Raw genomic sequence first — 22,498 nt, forward strand, 5'->3', positions numbered from 1 at the left:
TCACAGCAAGAATACCCTTTGGAGGATCCTAGAGTGTTGTGCAATCTTTGACTTCTGAAATATACAGAAGACTTACTGTTTCTGCAAGTATGGCTCCAAAATGGTGGTCATTTTTTGTTTTGGGTTTTTTTTTTTTGAGTGAAGAAAGGATAATTTATTTAAAAATAATAATGAAACTAGTGGCTATCCTTCTGAGACAAAAGAAATATCATATACTAAAATTCCAATTTGCTTAAAAATTTAAATATAAACCTAAATCAATAAAAATATTGAGAGAAACTTTAGCAGACTGAATGTTCAACCCAGAGGTTAAAGATAGAAATATCTGAATGTGTAAATATTACAGTCTTTTTAGTTCATTTGTTTTGTTTTGCTTTTATTTTTTCCAAAAAAATGGGATACATGTGGAGAACGTGCAGGTTTGTTACATACGTATGTGTGTGCCGTGGTGGTTTGCTGCACTTATTGACCCATTTTCTAATTTCCCTCCCCTCACCCTCCACCTGTTTCGGAGTTTTTTTTTTTTTTTTTGAGAATCTGTAGGAAGCGGGCCAGGCATAGTAGCTCATGCCTGTAATCCCAACATTTTGGGAGGCCAAGGCAGGAGGATCACTTAAGCCCAGGTGCTCGAGACCAGCCTGGGCAACATAGTGAGACCTTGTCTGTGATAAAAATCTTTAAAAAATTAGCTAGGCATGGTGGTTCACACCTGTGGTCCCAACTACTGTGCAGAGTAAGGGGGCTGAGGCGGAAGAATTCTTGAGCTCAGGAGTTCAAGGCTGCAGTGAGCTAGGGTCTCGTCACTGCACTCCAGCGTGGGCAACAGAGGAAGACTATCTCGAAAAGAAAAGAAACTCTATAAGATGCATTTCTTTTTCACTCTCTTCAATGAAGATTGCTATTTCAGTGAAGCAGCAAAATGCTCAATTGAATTAAGTACTCTTTAGAACTGGACATTTAAAAAAGAGGAGAATACCATTTATTGGATGCATGGATACAAGAGAAAAGATAGAAATGTGATTGGTTGCCTAGCTCCTTCTGTGACCAAAGTAGAAGATTCTTGAGATCTCTCCTCCTTGTTGAGATACATGTGGTTTGCTGGTAGCTTCTGAACCACACCATGGTCCTGTTGGTCCCTGTATTTCTTGTTTTGAGCACAGCTGGGGGAGTAGAGCTGAGTTTTAGAGTATCAACTTAATAGGATAGATATAGCAGCCATCACAGCGGCCCCAGGCTGCCACCAGAATCCATAGCAAAACACAGTCTCTATTGCCGCTGTGTCCCAAGGCTACTGCATGGGAGCGGGTAGGGCTAAGGGAAGGAGGGGCTTGGTTCATGCAAGGCCATGATTGTTTGTTACTGGGTTGTTCCTCTCTTGGAGTCCATGAAGAGGAAAGGAGATTTCACTGCTGTTGACCTGGTTAAATTATCTTGTTTAGAGGAACCCATTTCATGAATTAAAAATATCCTTCTGGTTAGGTGCTATGGACCAGTTGTGTCAGTCAGCTCAGGCTGCCCAAACAAAATACTATAGACTGGGTGGTTTAAACAACAAAGATTTATCTTCTCACTGTTCGGAGGCTGGGAAGTTTAATATCAAGGGGCCAGCTGATTTGATTCCTGGTTAGGGCTCTCTTCCTGGCTTGCAGACAGCCACCTTCTTCCTATGTCCTCACGTGGCAGAGGGAGCGGGGAAGCGAGCTGTCTGGTATATCTTCTTTTCATCCTATCATGGAAGCTCCACCCTCATTCATGACCTCATATAAACCTTACTATCTCCCAAAGGCCTCATTTCCAAATATTGTCACATTGGGGGTTAGGACTTCAACATATGAATTTTGGGTGGACACGATTCAGTCCCTACCAGCAGCACAAAATTCTTTTGGATGATATTGTAGTGACCCATGTTTGGGGCAATAAGGTCATAAATTCAGGCAAAAAGGGTAAGAAAAGACAAACATCAAGAAGGGCATCAGCAGGAGGACCTGACCCCTGAGGCTGGGGCTCTGCGAGTGGGGTTTGTTCTGCTGAGACTTATGCACAGGAGCTTTGTGTCTCCCGTCTGTCTCTCTGTTGAGATGCATTTTAAGATTGTTTCTTCATTCACAGCTTAAATGAATCCTGTATTGGACTGTACTACTCCATTTTGAGGATGAGGGCCATTCTTGGTATGGTACCTAATATACAAGAGAGTTGTCCAGAAAACCTTAGTGAAAGGAAAATGGGAGTTTTGAACCTCAAAACTGAAAAGAAGGGAGGTTCTGCTGAAGGAGAACATGGACGTGAGGTTGCCAAATGGTTTGGGGAGAAAAAAATTAAGTTCAGTTTTAGAATACAGGGTGTGAGGTTAACTGTGAAATCTCTAGGTACACATATGCCAAGAAGTCGCTGAAGTTGATAGAATCACACACTCTTGAAAGGTGTGGGTCATTTATTTTAACCCCGTAGTCACAGCGGGAATCCTTATGATAAAGCCATACCCTGCTGCTTACCTAGGCCTTGCTTGATATATTTCTAGGGACATACAACTGTTTAGTTTACAAAGCAATGTTTTCTGCATTTAGACAGTCCCAGCTCTTGGATAACTCTCTGCCAGTCTTCAAAATCTGCCTCTGTGACAATTCTTTCTTGTCCATGGACCTGTCATCAGAGGGAATACCATCTGTATCTGGCCTCGTTTCCTTTGGCCTGTCTGACTCCAGCTCTGAAGGGTCTGTCTCTCCCACTGTCTTCTCCAGCGTTCACTGTCAGGGTCACCTGCTCATCAGCTCGGCCTGCTAATGTGGAGGGGAGATCTCTATTTGTCTGTTGCAGGTATCTGTGGGCTTAATGCAGTGCCTTGAACACCACTGCTCTTTGCACAATAAAAATGGTACTTGCTGAATGACTGAGTGGAAGATTCCGTGTGGGTCAGAGGGCCAAGATGTAGGTGCCTTCTTCCAGTCCTGAAAGAGGCTGAACTGTGGAATCATTCACCCTCACCACGTCGATGCACAGACCCAAAGGGCTCTAGGGAAATTATTGAACAGTGTAATCAATATTCTTATGTCCATTGCAATTTTAACCTTACAAAGATGTCTTGGACATGATCTCATGAGGCATGGATATATGTGGTGCATAATTTACAGATGGAGAGGAATCAGACTGTTACCCAGTTCCATGGACTAGCAAGTGAGGAACCCGGATGTGGTCTCAGCTCTTCTGCCTGTGTTCTTATCCACAGGGTTGTGTCAAACCTTACACAGTAATTGTGCAGGAATTATCTCATTTGCTTGAAACCACTGTCCACTGAAATGTGCTCAGTTGATAAATGTAGAAACTGCGTCCGAAGGAGGGCCAAGATCACAAGGGAGGAGGAACTGGTAGAACTGAGACTTTAAGCCGGTCTTCCAAGTCCCTGGCACAGGATTTTTTTGAAGCAGACTTTTTCAATTTAAAAGGAGTGATTTCTGTCCTCTTCTGGAGGGGAGATGAGGAGGATTCTGAAGGAAACAGAGAACCACTGTTGGTTAAAAGCAAACATTACTCCTTTAATATACAACTCCCAACTTTTATTCTGTCATCTGCTCATATCCACGTCTGGTCTCTGGATCTAGAAATCGACAAATATAATTTTGCAATGTGTAATGAACTGACTCCTCAATGTTCATTCGACACATGTTTCCTGCCAGGAAGTGGATTGGAAAAGATATAGGATCTATCTGATACAAGATATGTCATTGGGAGATTCTTATTAGAATACTGTATTCCAAGTCACCCTTTAAAATAAAAGGCAGAAGAAATAGCTCGACTGATGCAGCTTTTCTGAACAAAGGAATGGTATGGCCTAATACTGCTTAGTTGAAGTTCCCGACTGTGATAATAAGAAATATATATTTGGTCTTCACCTGTTTCCTAGCAAACAGCTCCTAAAATCCTTGGAATCTCTGGAGTGATAAGAGTGTCTTTTGTGTATTAATGAGATGACTTGTGGCTGAGGCCCCTAGACAGCTTCAAGAACGGGCTGGGCCATGCTTTGTGCAGGATTAGAGGGTTGAAGCTTTCAGCCCCACCCCCTGACCTCTGAGAAGGGGAAAGGAGCTAGTGATCAAGCTAGTGGCCGAAGATTTAATCTCTCATGCCTTCATAGTGGAACCTACATAAAAACCCCTAAATGTTGGGATTTAGGGAACCTCCTGGTTGGTGAACACATGGAGGCGCTGACAAGGTGGGGCGCCTGGAGAGGGCATGGAGGCTCCACCCACCCCACCCCGCAGTCACCTGCCCTGTGCATATCTTCATTTGGCTGTTCCTGCATTGTATTTTTTATCCTACACTGGTAATAGTAAGTGGTTCTGGGAGCTGATATAGCAAATTATCGAACCTGAGAAGGGGAGTTGTGGGAACTCCCAATTTATGTTCAGTTGGTGAGAAGTGTAGGAGGCCCGGACGTGTGATTGGCATCTGAAGTGGGGCAGTTGTGTGGGATTGAGCCCGTAACCTGTGGGGATCCATGCCAACTCCAGGTAGTTAGTGTCAGAACTGAATCAAATTGTAGGAGATGTAGTTGGTGTCCAGAGAGGTGGAGAACTGGTTAGTTTGAGAAAAAAGCCCGCCCACTGACAGAGCCCCTGCCCAACTAAGCTCTGTACCACCAGATGTCATGACTGCCCTTCCATCCTGGGAAGTGGCAGAGACCCTGGCACCCCCACCAGGTACCTCATTCTTCTCCCCATTCTTCTCTCCTTTGGTAGTCACATCCCCGGGACATCACCGTCACCCAGAAATAACAGCAGGGAAGCCTGGGGATGAAAGTGCCTGTCCTTGAGGCCCCACCAGCTGTTACCAGGATCTGTCTGTCCTCTCAGAAGGCTTCCCTAGGTCACTCTAGGTCTTCTTCCGAGGATGAGCACCCACTTCCTGGTGCCACCCAGAGCTTCCTAGGTCCTCTGACTTGATACCTCAGCTGTAACTTGTGCTTTCCTGGGCCACGCTCTGTGCTGGATGCAACAGGCCATGTGGCTGTGTGTCTGAGGTCCTGAGTTGGGGATCTCTGTGGTCTCCCCACTTTCCAGGTCCAAGCAGCCTCCACTCTCACCTGTTGTCCATACCCGGCTGGCCACTTTTCTTCCAGACTCCAGAGTTAGGTTCACCTTATGGGAAAACAGGAAGATCATCTATGTGTCATTTATAAGATCAAACCAGATGATCAAAGCCATAACAAAGCTCCTAGGTCAAAGTTCCTCCTATCCTGGAAGCTCCTTGGATGTGTTCCCTGTTGGGATAGCCCAGGGCTAGGAGGAACCATCCCAAAGGAACAGAACCCAAAGCTACTGTAGATGCTGACTGTCCAGTCTCAACGGGAGCTGCAAATAGCCCCAGTCCCTCTGTGCTGGCTTCTTTGCACTCTCACTCTCCTGTCTGAAGGGCTGGAATCCGCCTGATTCTTCGCGGGTGTTGGTTGTGACCTCAGGGTTTTTCTTTGCTCTAGTGGTCTTTTTTGCCTTAGTGACAGAGAAGTAATCAGAACTGGGAAATGTGGGAATGAAGGAACGCAATCTCCTATCCTCTCTCCAACAATACACAGAACCCTGACAGCAGTTGGGCAGCCTGTCCAGGGCAGCAGTGGGCACAGATATGCAAATCCAGCACTGATCTTCCCTTAGTGGACTAACCTATGATCTTGCCCTGCACCTGCTGTGTGCTGGGCCCTGTTCTGGGTGGTGCATGTACATGGTGATGAATCATGCACTCTCCTTCCCCAGATTCTGTCCCAGGGTTTTTTTCCCACCAGCTGTCAGTCTGCCCATCTTCATTTATATCCTTCCTGGAATCCAATGTCACGATCCCCCACAAAGCATTGGACACCACTCAGGCACTTACGTGTACCCCTGAAGCCACCTGCCACCACCACCCCATTCCCTCAAAATAAAGACAACAACAAAACCAGAATCCTGAACCTTACATTTTCTTGGGGAGGCCGCAGCCTTGGGCCTTGTGAACAGCACGCCCCCTCTATCCTCTCTGCATGTTCTTCTCGAGGGCCTGGTGCTCTTCTGTGCAGGAGTATCACTGGGACCGTGGCAGTGGGATATAGAGCATTTGTAATCATCGTTCTTGCCATGCCCAGGTTATGGCCAGATCAGATCCACCCCCTCCCATTCCACAGCACAGGTCCTTTCCTGACCTTGCTCCTGCCAACCACTTCCCTCTGAAATCCCTTTTGCTCCTTTCCCGGTAACAATGAGGCTTCCCTTCAGGGTCCTGAAGAGGGCACACAGAGGGCTCCCTGGCTCCCTTTGAGCCTGTCCTGTCTCCAAGTCCCGAAGCCATTTCTGGATGGGCCGTAGTAGGGGAGTGGGCCAGGAGATAGTCTGAATAGGGGTCCTTACAGATAGGCCCACCTTCCTCTCATGATTGTCTGTTCTTCCCTTGGACCTCCTGGGCAGGCCCCTGTCTCTGCCTCCTGTCTGGCTGTTTTTCCAGGCTACCGGTTGTTGTCCCCACTTATCCAGCAGCTTCTGCAGGTTTCTCCACTTCTTTGCATGTGATCCTCATTAGGGGACACTGACCTACCAGCTCTCTCCCTTTTGGTGCTGAGGGCGGGCTTTGTTCCTCCAGTGCTTCCTCAAAGACTCCCTGGTGGCTGAAGCCCTCTCTCAGGACCTCCTGGTGGGGAGCACCCAGCAGGGGGCTGAGCAGCTGAAGTAGCTCTCGGCTGAAGTAGCTCTCTGAAGCAACCGGCCATTCTGGGGTCGCTGCCCAGGGCCGCTCCTCCTTTTCCTCCAGGGCAAGCTCAGGTATGTCAGCCTAAATGGCCCAATGGAACTGACCATGATCCTTGTGAAAGTTTTTCTCCACGGAGAATTGATGCTGCTGTCTCCTGAAAGCTCAGCTGCAAAGATTAAGGGTCTACTGTCAATAGGTAAAAATGCAGCATCTGTTTCCCATTCAACTGCTGCTCCCTGGAGGGTGTGGACTTTGATGAAATAGTGCACCCGCACCAGCCCTTCACCTGCATCTCTGGGGCACAGGGGGAAGGGCAGTGTCTTGCCCATCAGGTCAGCTGAATTAGAGGTAGAAGATTTCTCACCTCTTCTTAAATTTTCTGGGACCTGATGCTTAGATCAGAGGTTGGCAAATTATGGCCAATGGGCCGCATCTGCCCTGCCTCCTGTTTTTGTATGGGTCATGAGCTGAGAATAATTTTAACATTTTTAAATGGATGGAAAAAAACACCAAAAGAATATTCCATGACATGTGGAAATTATTTGAAACTCAAATCTCAGTGCTCATGCATTGAAACACAACCACACCCACTCATTTATAGACTGTGTCTACGGTTGCTTTTGTACCATAACTGCAGCATTGAGTAGTTGCCACAGAGACCTTATGGCCTTCAAAGCCTGAAATATTTACTTTCTGATCCTTCCCAGAAAAAGTTTGCCAACCTGTGGCTTAGGTGGTGCAGGTGGAGATGGATCTTCCGCTTGGGCTGAGGCCTCTGAGAAACACAACGATGTTCCCATGAACAGAGAGCTTGTCCTCCTCTATAACCAGAAGGTATGGTCTCACCATCACAGCTCAGCCTCCTGTGCTAGGAAATCCCACAGCCTTTTTCTTCTCCAGAAGCTCATGCTCCCCTGTCTTCAAGTATTGGAGTCCCAAGCATAAATTAAGACATCGAGGAGCATCCCATTCGGTTTATAGTACCAAATAGCATAAAAATAACACCTTAACTGCTTTGAAAAGAAAACAGATTTTAATGCCTTGTGTGTAAACATTTTTACTGTTTTGCATATATTTTATATTTGTAGAGTAATTCGCAGTTTAAAATTTAACACAAAATGTTTTTTTGGTGAATGATGGATGAATATATTCATCAAGGAATATATTCAACAAGGAAACTACTTTGTTTCATAAAACCTCTTAAAGGGGATTTTAGATCTGTGGAAGGATATGTGAGTTCCTTAATCAATTTGTTGTGTAAACAGCGGGTATGCCCACATTTTTTTTCCTTTTTAGAAAAGGCACTTTATTTTATTTATTTTATTTTATTTTATTTTTTGAGACCGAATCTTGCTCTGTTGTCCAGGCTGGAGGGTAGTGGTGCAATCTTGGCTCACTGCAACCTCTGCCTCCCAGGTTCAAGTGATTCTCCTGCCTCAGCCTCTCGAGTAGATGGGTCTACAGGTGTGCACCACCGTGCCCGGCTAATTTTTGTATTTTTAGTAGAGACGAGGTTTCGCCATGTTGTCCAGACTGGTCTTGAACTGCTGGGCTCAAGTGATCCACCCACCACCCCCCCGCCTCAGCCTCCCAAAGTGCTGGAATTACAGGTGTGAGCCACCACACCCAGCCTAGAGAAGGCATTTTATAGAAATAATTATATTTAAAGAATGAGATACCATTTTGTTATTGGAGGGGCAAAGGGAAAGCCTCTTCATTTTCTGGAGGTTTGCTGAAAAATCAACTCACAAAAGGCCGGTTAATTGGAGAAAATGGGTATAAATTTTATTAATGTGTACATGAGAACCTTCAGAATGACCCAAAGATACAGAGGAAACTGACCATTTTTATGCTTAGGTTCAACAAAGTATGGACAGCTGTGTAGATATAGGATTAGACAAAAAGGGCATGATCCAATGTCAACAGGCTGAGTGAGGAAACTCAGCAAGGCCTGTCTGTTTAGATTCTTCTTGGTCTTGCTGAACGTGCCTTCCTTCCTTCTGAGTATGAGGCAGGACCCTCTCTGGAATGAGGGTCTTATGACCTGCAGTCAAACAAGGTAGGGCAGATAGTTTCTTTATGGCCAGTTTTCACACAGAAAGGCAGAGGGAAAGTTAGAGTGATATCTTTAAGTTTTACGGCTGGCTTTGGGGAAAAAGGCTTCTGGCTTCCATGCCCTGTCCTGGGGCAGAGGGATTCTAGTGTCTGTGTCTAGCCTCAGGGGAGAATGGCACTAAGAGACAGGAGGGCAAGAGAAGATCAGAGAAATAAATTTTTCTTCTGAGGCCTTCATTTTGGGGTATTGTTGACTGAGTCCCAACATTTATGATTTTACAAGATTTCCTGAACAGGAAGTGCTCCTTTTTCTCCAGTTCACAATGTCACACTGGGCATCTATGGACTTGAGAATAACAGAATTGCCTTTGCTGCATGGATTTTCTTTTTTTTTTTTTTTTTTAATTTCTGAAGTATTTATTGATCATTCTTGGGTGTTTCTCGGAGAGGGGGATATGGCAGGGTCATAGGATAATAGTGGAGAGAAGGTCAGGAGATAAACACATGAACAAAGGTCTCTGGTTTTCCTAGGCAGAGGACCCTGCGGCCTTCTGCAGTGTTTGTGCCCCTGAGTACTTGAGATTAGGGAGTGGTGATGACTCTTAAAGAGCATGCTGCCTTCAAGCATCTGTTTAACAAAGCACATCTTGCACCACCCTTAATCCATTTAACCCTGAGTTGACACAGCACATGTTTCAGAGAGCAGGGGGCTGGGGAAAAGGCCATAGATCAACAGCATCCCAAGGCAGAAGAATTTCTCCTAGTCAGAACAAAATGGAGTCTCCTATGCCCACCCCTTTCTACACAGACACAGCAACAATCTGATCTCTCCTTCCTTTCCCCATACTTCCTCCCCTTCTCTTCAACAAAACCGCCATCGTCCTCATGGCCCGCTCCCGATGGTCGCTGTCTCTTCGGAGCTGTTGGGTACACCTCCCAGACAGGGCAGCCGGGCAGAGGCGCTCCTCACCTCCCAGACAGGGCGGCTGGGCAGAGGCGCCCCTCGCTTCCCAGACGGGGCCGCCCGGGCAGAGGCGCTCCTCTCCTCCCAGACGGGGCGGCCGGGCAGAGGCGCTCCTCACTTCCCCGACGGGGCCGCCCGGGCAGAGGCGCTCCTCGCTTCCCAGACCGGGCCGCCCGGGCAGAGGCGCTCCTCAGTTCCTCCCAGACCGGGTGGCAGCCGGGCAGAGGCGCTCCTCACCTCCCAGACGGGGCGGCCGGGCAGAGGCGCTCCTCACTTCCCCGACGGGGCGGCCGAGCAGAGGCGCTCCTCACTTCCCAGAGGGGGCGGCCGAGCAGAGGCGCTCCTCACTTCCCAGAGGGGGCGGCCGGGCAGAGGCACTCCTCACTTCCCAGACGGGGCGGCCGGGCAGAGACGCTCACTTCCTCCCAGATGGGGTGGCGGCCAGGCAGAGGCGCTCCTCACCTCCCAGACAGGGCGGCCGGGCAGAGGCGCTCCTCACTTCCCAGACTGGGCGGCCGGGCAGAGGCGCTCCTCACCTCCTAGACGGGGCGACCAGGCAGAGGCGCTCCTCACTTCCCAGACGGTGTGGCGGCTGGGCAGAGGTGCTCCTCCCTTCCCAGATGGGGCAGCCAGGCAGAGGCGCTCCTCACTTCCCAGACGGTGTGGCGGCCGGGCAGAGGTGCTCCTCCCTTCCCAGATGGGGCAGCCAGGCAGAGGCGCTCCTCACTTCCTCCCAGACGGGGTGGCGGCCAGGCAGAGGCGCTCCTCACTTCCCAGAGGGGGCGGCCGGGCAGAGGTGCTCCTCACTTCCTCCCAGACGGGGTGGCAGCCGGGCAGAGGCACTCCTCACCTCCCAGACGGGGCGGCCGGGCAGAGGTGCTCCTCATCTCCCAGACGGGGCGGCCGGGCAGAGGTGCTCCTCATCTCCCAGACGGGGCAGCCGGGCAGAGGTGCTCCTCACTTCCTCCCAGACGGGGTGACGGCCGGGCAGAGGCACTCCTCACCTCCCAGACGGGGCGGCCGGGCAGAGGCGCTCCTCACCTCCCAGACGGAGTGGTCAGGCAGAGGCGCTCCTCACTTCCCATATGGGGTGGCGGCCGGGCAGAGGCGCTCCTCACTTCCCAGATGTGGCAGCCGGGCAGAGGTGCTCCTCACTTCCTCCCAGACGGGGTGGCAGCCGGGCAGAGGCGCTCCTCACCTCCCAGACGGGGTGGCCGGGCAGAGGCGCTCCTCCCTTCCCAGACGGAGTGGCCAGGCAGAGGCGCTCCTCACCTCCCAGAGTGGGCGGCCGGGCAGAGGTGCTCCTCACTTCCTCCCAGACGGGGTGGCGGCCAGGCAGAGGCGCTCCTCACCTCCCAGACGGGGCGGCCGGGCAGAGGCACTCCTCACCTCCCAGAGTGGGCGGCCGGGCAGAGGCGCTCCTCACTTCCCAGAGTGGGCGGCCGGGCAGAGGCGCTCCTCACTTCCCATAGGGGGTGGCAGCCGGGCAGAGGCGCTCCTCACTTCCCAGATGGGGCAGCTGGGCAGAGGTGCTCCTCACTTCCTCCCAGACGGGGTGGCGGCCAGGCAGAGGCGCTCCTCACTTCCTCCCAGACGGGGTGGCGGCCAGGCAGAGGCGCTCCTCACCTCCCAGACGGGGCGGCCGGGCAGAGGCACTCCTCACCTCCCAGAGTGGGCGGCCGGGCAGAGGCGCTCCTCACTTCCCAGAGTGGGCGGCCGGGCAGAGGCGCTCCTCACTTCCCAGAGTGGGCGGCCGGGCAGAGGCGCTCCTCACTTCCCATAGGGGGTGGCAGCCGGGCAGAGGCGCTCCTCACTTCCCAGATGGGGCAGCTGGGCAGAGGTGCTCCTCACTTCCTCCCAGACGGGGTGGCGGCCAGGCAGAGGCGCTCCTCACCTCCCAGACGGGGCGGCCGGGCAGAGGCACTCCTCACCTCCCAGACGGGGCGGCTGGGCAGAGGCGCTCCTCACCTCCCAGAAGGGGCGGCTGGGCAGAGGCGCTCCTCACTTCCCATATGGGGTGGCAGCCGGGCAGAGGCGCTCCTCACTTCCCAGACGGGGTGGCGGCCAGGCAGAGGCGCTCCTCACTTCCCAGATAGGGCAACAGGGCAGAGGCGTTCCTCACTTCCTCCCATACGGGGCGGCCGGGCAGAGGTGCTCCTCATCTCCCAGACGGGGCAGCCGGGCAGAGGCGCTCCTCACTTCCTCCCAGACGGGGTGGCAGCCGGGCAGAGGCGCTCCTCACATCCCAGATGATGGGCGGCCAGGCAGAGGCGCTCCTCACTTCCCAGATAGGGCGGCCGGGCAGAGGGGCTCCTCACATCCCAGACGATGGGCGGCCAGGCAGAGACGCTCCTCACTTCCTAGACGGGGTGGCGGTGGGGCAGAGGCTGTAATCTTAGCACTTTAAGAGGCCAAGGCAGGAGGCTGGTAGGTGGAGGTTGCAGAGAGCCGAGATCACACCACTGCACTCCAGCCTGAGCACCATTGAGCATTGAGTTAGCGAGACTCCGTCTGCAGTCCCAGCACCTCGGGAGGCCGCGGCAGGCAGATCACTCGAGGCCAGGAGCTGGAGACCAGCCCGGTCAACACGGCGAAACCCCGTCTCCACCAAAAATACAAAAACCATTCAGGTGTGGTGGCGCGCGCCTGCAATCCCAGGCACTCGGCAGGCCAAGGCAGGAGAGTCACAGGAGCCCGAGGCAGGGAGGTTGCAGCAAGCCGAGATCCCGGCAGTACAGTCCAGCTTCGGCAACAGAGGGAGACCGAAAAAAGAAGGAGAGGGAGACCGAAAAAAGAGGGGAGAGGGAGAGGGAGAGGGAGAGGGAGAGGGAGAGGGAGAGGGAGAGGGAGAGGGAGAGGGAGAGGGAGAGGGAGAGGGAGAGGGAGAGGGAGAGGGAGAGGGAGAGGGAGAGGGAGAGGGAGAGGGAGAGGGAGAGGGAGAGGGAGAGGGAGAGGGAGAGGGAGAGGGAGAGGGAGAGGGAGAGGGAGAGGGAGAGGGAGAGGGAGAGGGAGAGGGAGAGGGAGAGGGAGAGGGAGAGGGAGAGGGAGAGGGAGAGGGAGAGGGAGAGGGAGAGGGGTCTTTCTCTTTCACCCAAGCTGGAGAGCAGTGGCCATGGATTTTCTTATGGACGTTTGCTTCATTGCCATTAATCTTCACGTAGAGTCAAACAGTAGCATGTGGCTACACCTAGAAACTTGAAGGCAGAAGCAAAGTCCAGAGTGACAAAGCCAGAGAAGAGAGACCTAGGAAAGAAAGCATTTGTGTGAAGGTGTGAGTGTGAGCTCCTGTGTGCTTTTTGTTGGGGAGGCAGAGCGTTAGTAGGACTCAGAGATGCCCAGAGGGGTCAAAGGAGTGGGGACAGAGAGCAAGCGATGGAGTGAGACATCAAGAGAAAATCGGCAAGTGAGTGGAGGAAGAGAGGGGACAGGTAGACCGGGAGAGGGAGTGGGGAGCAGAGGAGAGGCAGGTAACAGGGAGTGGAAGAGAGAAGGAAAAGGAGAGGGGATGTCCAGGAGCAGGATAATAGATTGAAATAAGGATAAAGCCACGAGCTCGGGTTAAGATAGGTAAGAAGTGGTACTTTCATGGAAGTTTTTCCTGAATCTTTCTGAGGTCCTGGGCGCAGGGTGGGTGGGAGATGGATACAACATGGGGGCTGTTTGAGGCCACCTTCTTTTATGTTTTCCAACTCCTGCTCCTGAGAGGCAGCACCTGGATCCTCACCTGCGGGTAAACCACTGGGACGTCTGGGGTCACTCTCCCCTCCTGCCGGTTGTCGCCTGTACTACTCTCCACGCTCACTGAAGCCCAGTTTCCAGGGAGCTCCCCAGTCCCTTAGTGTCTGCAGATACAGCCAACAACCAGCACTGCCATCAGGCCACCTGGCCACACACCTCCTGCCCTCTGCCTGCCCTCATCCTTTACTCAGCCAGGACACCCCATCGCCTCCTCCATAGGTGCCAGCTCTGCCCGAGGTTCTCTTTCCCTCTTGGAGTGATGGAGGCTGGCGGTACAGAGTACCCTTCCCTTTAAGTTTTGGTTCTCACTTTTGAAGAGCTCTGAGCCTCCAGGATTGCGGGCATAGTAACTTCCTCCTGAGAAGAGCCGTTATTGGGTCCGTCCCTGCTTCAGAAGCAGCAAGGTCTGTTGCTGCTGAGCGGAGGCTGCCCGGGCCTTTGAACTGGCTTCCTTTCATCCTGGGCCCTGGTCCTCCCTTTCCCACCCCTTCCCATAGAACCATTTGCCTCCCAGTCCAAACAGCTGCCCCCCTCCCATGCACATTGCTGACCCCACAGCCCTCTCGCATTCCTCTGGCTCAGAGGCCAGGTTCCCTCCCTCCCTCTGTCCACAGGAGCAGGCAGTACTAAGGATATGCTGTCCAAGGCCATTACCGGCTTAGAAGCGGGAGATGTGTGGGCTTCAGAGACAGCTTTGAAACGGCCGTGGATCACTTGGCACTGATTTTGCACCTGAATAATTGAGAACCTTGTATGTGCCTCCTAGGGCAGCACTCAGAGCAAAATTTATCCATTCATTGACTCATTTATTCATCCATGTCAAAAATACGTGTTGATGGTAAAAGGAATTTTAGGAGGTATGGGCGAAAAAAGGAAAAAAATGTGTTGAATGGCTAGTGCATCCCAGCTACGATGCCATGCACATGTGCAATTGTGAGCACATTGTCTTCAGCTAACTGCACCGGAAGCCTCCACTTCCTACAGCCCAAGTTATCCCCTCCTTCATCCTTCCCCCTCCCTGCGCAGCTCCTCTCCTTATTCAGCTTTCCCCCACCACCTTTACCTACAGACTCAGGGATGGGCCCCTTCATCTTGGATTGATGCTTCATCAGCCTGGGTGGGGCAGCAGTAGGTGAAGTCTCAACATCTTACGAGGTCTGGACTCTGATCTTACTGAGTTTCAGGATGCTGGCAGGTAAAGCAGCTGGGATCTGAGCAGTCACCAAGGCTTCTGGGAACGCCATTCTGTGGGGCCCACTCAATCTCAAACAAGGCGACAAGGAAAGCATGGCCATCACTGAAGGGTGTGGTGATTCCATACGACAAATGAATAGACACTGCTTCCTGACCTCGGGGAGTTCCTCCTACCTGGGGAAACAGAAACACACAGCAAGTGAAGGATTGTAACTGTATTGTGTTCCTTCACTACATCCATACAGATGTCCCCATCATGGTGCCACCTCCAAAGGGTTTGAGTTAAATGTACAGGAAGTGCATGTTGCTGTCCACTGTCTAAATTAGGAGTGACACTCCCAGGACACCCACATCCTCCAGATGATTAACCATCTGGTATCCTGGTGGGGGCTGTGTTTGCTTCATGACCTGTGTGGGTCCTGGCACCAGGAAGGATGGTAGCTGCTCTCATTGTGTCTGGACAACAATCAGTACACGTAGAGAAGGGGCACATGTCCCTGGTTATGTGGACAGTCTTCATTTGTGCCTGGGATTTTAACGTCTCTGCATGCTATCTGGTTTAGTATTTGTCCCACTCTCCTTCAAAGGTGTGGCTTTTGCATAATTGAGAAGGCCAGGGTGTCTGTGAGCCCAGCGGGCAGGACTCAAGCTTGACTCACCTTGTCTGTTACTTCCTGGTTAAACAATGTTTAGAATCCACCAACTTATTGCCTCCTCCAGAGCCTTCCACATCCGTCCCACTGATTGTCTCTCCTGGTTTGTGCTGTTTGGCACCTCTGGTTCCCAGAGCTCTCTGGATTTACCTGCTGTGTCACTTTTCACACAGCTTGTCCCTGGCTGTTTGCTGGTCCTTCTTCTCCCTTCTCAATGGGCTCCATCTTTCCTTTCTGTATATTCAGGGCCTTATACTGTGCATGGAATAACCTCAGTCTACCCTTTGTGGAGAGAAGTGGGCCTTCACTCCTCATTGCTCCAGCATCAGTGAGTCTCGAGATTGTGAAGGGAGCCACAGGAGGAACTGCATGCTAGTCAGGCCACTGTCACCTCTTGCCCCAACTTCAGAGCTGGTGGTGGTGTCTCCCCCACCTTGAATAACTCATCTTTTAATATTTTCTTTGCCAGAGTCTCACCCTCTCCATCTCTCTTATCCCATTTTTGTCTCCTCTCCTCTTTTGTGGCCTCATCTCCCCAGTTTTTATTCTTTCCTGAGTATTTCAGATTGTTTACTGTGCACATTTACTACTGTACTAATCAGAAAACCCTGAATATGATCACACCCAGGACATGGTGATCATGATGCTTCTTTCACAGTGTTGCCGTGCGGATTTACGAGCCTGCTCAGGGCCTGCCACCTCTTTGAAATTCAGTAGCTATTTCATTCTCGAATTCTGCCTTTTCCCCCTTTCATCACCTCTGTCCCATCCCTGTAGGGAAGTTTGCTTAGCTGGAGGTGGCTACACCATTTCACAGCTGCCGGCTTCTGTTCCCCTCCCTCAGCTCTGTGTTCCCAGTTCCTACGCAGCCTGCCCACGGAGCCAAGCATTTCACTTACCTTCGATTACATCACTTGCATTGCTTCCTGATCATAAGAGTATTATATTCTAAGTTTTTAAAACACAGAGATAATAGAAAATAAGTGGGCAGTAAAAATCCTATATAGTCTTACCAGTCAATTATTAGCTTTGTTCCTTTTTTAAATGTATTTACCTACACATACACACACACACACACAGAGTCTCTTTCTCTGTCTGGATCTACACATATTAGAGGTGCGTTGAGTTAATTCAGTTTTCCTTAATGCTGAATGGCTGAGCATCTACGTTTGGCTCTGATTGAGGCTGATGCTGAATCATTGAATGAAAATATGACATTCTAACAAAAATAGGTATTGTTCTTATGTTATTTTTATTTATTAGGATTCCTCACATTGTAAAGTTAAACTCTAAGTCAGAAACAATTGTATCTAGACCTTGCCCGCTGCTAGATACTCCTGTGCATACCATGCTGCAATTTATGATACTAAATATAGACATTTGTTTGCAACTGAGTTTGGTGGAGGAATGAACTACATTGGTTTTGTTAATTATGTCTGCATTGGTGATTATTTACTACAGATGTTATGGTGTGATATGGGAGGTTTTTTCCCTTGTGAATTTTTGAGGTGGCACAGTTGATAAACTTGGCAATTAATTTGTCCTTATAAAGATATGAAGGATTCCAAATAAGACTTTTTCTTGAAAGATGCATGGTCTAAACAGAAACAGGTAGAAAAATTTAAAATCCTAAAGATTGTTTATTGTTGTGAAGGCCAGCATACCAAACAATTCCACAAAGACATAATTTATAATATACACTAATAATCTCTTTTATTCTGTTTTATAGTAGTATTTATGGTTCTGTACATAACTTGGCTCAGAAAGAATATGACAGTCTTTGTAAAAGTAGCAAGCAAATGTTTTGCCTCTTTTTTTGGGGGGGGGACGGAGTCTGGCACTGTCACATGGGCTGCAGTGCAGTGGTGCAATCTCGGCCCACTACGACCTCCACCTCCTGGGTTCTCACGATTCTCCTGCCTCAGCCTCCCAAGTAGCTAGGATTATAGGCACACGCCACCACGTCTAGCTAATTTTTTGTATTTTTAGTAGATATGGGGTTTCACTGTGTTGGCCAGACTGGTCTCGAACTCCTGACCTCGTGATCCGCCCATCTCGGCCTCCCAAAGTGTTGTCTCTTAATATTTGTATTATTTCCTCACTTCCTATTAAATGTAACTATTTGTTAAAGTTCTTGATAATTGATTTGCACACAAATTTTGCATATAAAATTAATAGCTTTTACCATATGGTCAAAGATTATTGCACATTTCATTCTTGCAATAATATTTATATTTATACACCATCTGACTGGGAGAGTTCAAAATACATCATACATACAGGGAGCTTTTTAATCTGAGTACATCTAGAATGCAGATTTACATTTGATATGCGGACTTGAGCAATAAGTTCATGTGGCATGGCTTATTTGTAGTATTGATGTTGTTATGCTGTAGACGTAGAGATGGTGGTGACCTGAGTATCGTAAGGTCATTGATCATGCACAAGTTCAGGGATGCCAGAAATGATCTTGCAATAGGTATTAGACTGTTTGTCCTTTCAAAGGCCAAGGCATTCATTTAGAAGCCATGGCCAAATAATAGGTTTTGGGCAAATAGTGTAGCTGAAGCTGAACTTTGGTGGATCCCTGATAAATATGTTTGTGTATATGATTTTGTATCCTGCTCCATTAACTTACTCTTAGAATTTTCCTATAACATTATCTTTGAAATCATGATATTTAAAGGCTGAGTAATTTTTATCTGGGAGTATTCCATAATTTATGAGCTTTTCTCTTTATGTCAGACTTGTTAGTTCGTTTGGTTTCTGTTCAACTTCCAACTGCCTTTGGACAGTCAACATGCATCTTGGTCATTCATTTTTTTCCCCTACCTTTCATATCCTCAGCCACTGTGAAGAGGTCTCTGCAGTCATTGAGAACTGGCCTCTTCTCTTTTATACAGGAAGGTCCCTCAGGTATCTGAAGACAGTTTTATCCCTCCTTCTGCCTCAAGGACTCTCCAGGCCGACAAGTTGTGTCTCACTAGCAGGTCCTCCTCAGTGAACCCTTCACCATCCCATGGTTCTTTCTGGTATTTTTGAATGTGGAGAATCAGAGCGTTGAGCCCTCCTGTGTACTCTTCCACCAGCAACCCATGCCTTGCACTTTCTCCTTCAGGGTCTGTCTGACTGCATGGGGCTCCTGATTCCCTAGACTCAGGTCCTGGTAGACCAGAGTCTAGGTTTTGGCTGAGACTCCTTCTAAGACCTCATTAGGGACATTCAGTCCACTGACGGACACCAGTCCTTCCAACCTAGATGTTCTGGGCTGGCTTCTGTGTGATTCATGACACACACTTTCTTCTGATGGTCTGCGACTTCTAGGTTTGACTCAAGCATGAGACAAGTCGTGGGTGGATGTCTCGTTGCAGTTAGACCTGTGGGGTCGTCTCGCACAGAGTGGGGCAGGTTGAATGGGTCACTCATCCTTGTTGTCTTGCTCCAGAATCATATCCTTGACAGCAGCCTCTCCACTTTTCTTCCATTGGAATTACTGGTTACCCATCTTCTTGCTGGGTCTGTTTTATTTTTACTCCTTATACAAATTTCAGCACAGAGATTACAGGACTTCAGCCCACAGGGTGGAGAAGGAAGCTGGAGTTAGTGGGTTCGGACACTAGTGGGAACATGGGGAGTGACACCATAGTGTGCTGTAGTGCAGTGCCCCTGTTCCAGAGGAGAGCCAGAGCTCTACCTGAGCCAGCACTGTTAGCTGAGGTGGGAGGGCATCTCCCCGGGCTGCCTTGGGACTGGTTTCAATTCCCTAATGCCAAAACCTGCCTGCCTACTAGAAGGGGCTCAGGCAGGCATCCAGGGCTCAGCATCCAGGAAGCACCAGCCAGAGGAGACAGGACCTGGCTTCTTCTTGCTTTCCCAGGTCCAGTGGCCATCCTCTTCTCTATTGCAGAGACCCTGGCCCAGCCTGCTGATCAGAAAAGAATGTCTTACAGAGGATCTCACAGCTGATTAAAGCCGAGCATGGATCTGCAGTCAGAGTTCTCTGATTCTCAGTCTAATGATTTTCTGTACATTGTGCTATAAAAATGCTACCCCATGGAGGTCCTTTGGGAATCATGTGCCCTGTCTTCATTCCAGAAGTAAAAGGGACCCTCCCTTGCTTGCACTTCAAGAAAAATCCTTTATTATCTCTCACTAAAATGTTTGGATAAGAATCTAGATTTTTCAAATGTGCATTTGTTATGGTTTCACAGGAAATCCAAGTAACCGATTTTTCAGAACCTAAGCAGTTAATGCTAGAAATTTTGCTGCAAATAAATTGATCAGTATGCAAGACAGTTGTCACGGCTGAATCATGGTCCACAGTTAAGGTAAACAGATCTGTGATGACATTTTCTGAGCAGAATACAAATGCAGCTACATTTCCTCCCAGAGGTTTCTGACATTTCTTCTACACGGATAACAGATTCTCCTAAGAAGGTGTTGGTCACAAGGAAGAAAGATCTTTGTTTAATCCCTCTGAAAAGGTAGGGCTGTGATATTTGATGTGCTTTCTATGAAGAGAATTGTTATAAGAGAGATGAATATTGAGAAGAGTGTTTTTCTTTGGTTAGTTGCCTGCCCTCACCCCGCTCCCACCCATGGAAAGAGCCTTTTGGTTTTTCATTTATTTGAGTGGCCATTAAAATATTGTGTGTTGTCATGTTGTGAAAGTTTGCATGTAATTAATTTTTTCCCAATGTAAAGATCAGGGGATATTTTTCTTACTTGGATTCACATGAAATGTGGGGAGAGCAAGATGTCTTTTTTTCCATTTCCTCCTGTTCCTTTCATCTGTAATGCTCTCAAGTTCCACATTTTTTTCCAGGTTTTCGCTGCCTACACTGTATTATAGGAATTCTACACAGTATGTCTGCATCTGAAATGTGAAATAGTCTGTAGCTAGATGCTGCATTATAAGCCAGATATGTTTTCTGTGTTATGGTGAACCTTACAAAATCTTTAGCTTGTACTGATTTTTAAATGAGCTCCAAACCTCATTCCAACTTTGTCTAAGAGCAGACAGTCATTTCCCCTCTGTGTGTAATGGGAAACAATTTCCTGAGGGGATATTTGCATCTGGAGTCAGACTGCTGCGAATACAGATATTTCTGTCTATTTGTGCATTTGCCATCGGTTATGATCAGGGATCCTGAGCAGAGATCTAGACAAGAGCGTTGCATTTGAGTGGGGGAATAAATCTCGATCTGTAGGGAATTGCAGTTGGGATAAAAGACCAGAAATCTCCAGGGACTGGAAATGAACAAGAAAGCATACCCCTCAGAGGGGGCTAAATTAATCTGCTCAGGAATTCTGGAGCGGTCAAAGGAACGCTTTTAGGAAAGGGTGTCTTTCCTATCGCGCTTCGTTCCTCCCAGAGCATTTTTTTGCAGTCCATTGCCAGGTTAGCATAGGGATGGTGTCCTCCAGGAAGCCTTGTCAGATCTTCCCAGCCGTCCCCAACACATGGTATCCAGCATCCCTCACAGCATGCATTTCTCAGTGTGAAATTACTGGGCTCTGTGCCTCCATCACACTCAAGACTGAACTTGTCAGAGGCAGGATTGGGTCCTTTCATCTCTGACCATCATTCAGCTTCTAGCACAGCCCCTGGCTTAAAAGAAGAGCTTTGCAAATGCTGCTTATAATTGAAACAGAGACCACTTCCTCACAGCAACCTCTGTAAAAGGAAATAATGTCCTGATGAACTCCATGTCTTAGTTGAGGAGACACAGAGGAAAATAGTGATGAAGCCGGAACTAGAAGTAGGCTGCTACTGAATGTGTGCCCCCCTGATTCAATGAACCGAGGCACGCATGAGCACTTGTACCTCTACTTTGCTGCGAAAGTCCTGTATTGAGCATGTGTGGCATGGTAGTTGTAAATATGCAACTGGCCCAATCATATTTTTCATCTGTCTCTAGAATTTTTTTGCCCCATAAAGTGTAGGAGGATCAGGTGACCAAGGTTTTTTAGAATTTTCCCTTTTTGGGATCTGACGCCGAGACACTATTTTGAGGCAGTGACATCATCTCTTTCCTCTGGCGTGCCCTCCTTGCGGCTCTATCATTCAGGCCTTGCCATCTCTCACCTGGACTGCTGTGACCTTCATTCATTCCCAGGAGAAGTCCAGGTACAGTAAGAATGAATCCCCAGGGACCAGACCTGGACTGGCTAGGGGAGGGGTTGTTCAGAGACAGGCCTCCTTGAGGAGTGATATTTGAGCAAAATCTAAACGACTGTAAGGAATTAATAAGGTGAAGAGAGGGAGGAGAGCTTTCTTGCCAGAGGACATAGCATATGCAAAGGTCCTGGGGTCAGAACGGAACATAGTGTGTTCAAGAAACTGATAAGGCAGCGTGGCTGGAGATAAGGCACCGTGGCAGCCTACCAGAGAGGTAGGCTGGAGAGGTGGGCAGTGGCCTGATCACACAGGAACAAGTTGATCATGGCAGGGAACTCCAGGCTTGGGCTAAGAGGAAAGAAAATGTGTTAGAAGACAGAGGCAAGGGCTGGCCTTGTCTGATGTGGCTTCTGAGTGCGGAATGAGTGGGAAGGACAAGAGTGGATGCAGGAAGGTCAGGGGCGTCCTGAGGCAGGCCAGCAGCAGAGCCCAGAAGATGGAGAGACCTCTCGGAGATAGCAGCAGGGCTTGCTATTGGATTGGAGAAGCAGCAGCGGAGGCAGTGCTGCTGCCAGGCGCCTGGGTGAGATCACCTAGGAGGACACATAGGATAGGAGGCTGCGCAAGATGCCCTGAGGTCTGGAAGAGGAGGAAGAACAGGCAGAGGAGGCCTAGGAAGAGGGGCCTGAGGCAGGAGGTGAAGGACGTGGGCCTGGAAAACCAGGCGAAAATGCTTGAGACAGAGCAGGGGGCCACATCCCCATAGAAGGGCAGAAGACCTTCTGCAGGGGCAGAAGAGCCACTGTTGTGAAGGCAGAAGGCCTTCACAAGAGTGGCCTTGTGATGATGGCAGCTCTCTAGTGGGGTGGCAGATGAGTCTGACTAGAGAAGGTTGAAGGAAGCATGGGAGGCGAGGAACCGGCAAAGGGAAGCAGCTCTTTGGTGGTTTTGCTTCATGAAGGGAAGCGGATTACTTTTCCTTGTGTAATGGAAAATTCGGCCTTGGCTTTTCAGATTGATTTGAATTTTGATGTGTGTTACAGAATGCGTTCATGTTTCTATGCT

General features: G+C 49.4%; 1 protein-coding gene across 6 annotated transcripts in view; it reads left to right on the forward strand.

Annotated features, from left to right (window-relative positions):
• Positions 1-22,498, forward strand: part of ARNT2 (aryl hydrocarbon receptor nuclear translocator 2) — a 203,047-nt gene that overhangs the window by 20,819 nt on the left and 159,730 nt on the right. Inside the window, exon 1 of one of the 6 annotated variants that reach the window (XM_054450822.2) lies at positions 7,522-7,542. The exons of 3 other annotated variants lie outside the window; for them this stretch is intronic. The gene's annotated coding sequence lies outside the window, so the exon portion shown is untranslated. Of the gene's footprint in view, positions 1-7,521; positions 7,543-19,705; positions 19,797-21,299; positions 21,443-22,498 lie in introns of those variants that run through there. 2 more of the 6 variants (XM_054450820.2, XM_054450821.2) reach the window with 2 other exon arrangements.

Source organism: Pongo pygmaeus, chromosome 16, assembly GCF_028885625.2.
Source record: "Pongo pygmaeus isolate AG05252 chromosome 16, NHGRI_mPonPyg2-v2.0_pri, whole genome shotgun sequence".
NCBI lineage: Eukaryota > Metazoa > Chordata > Mammalia > Primates > Hominidae > Pongo > Pongo pygmaeus.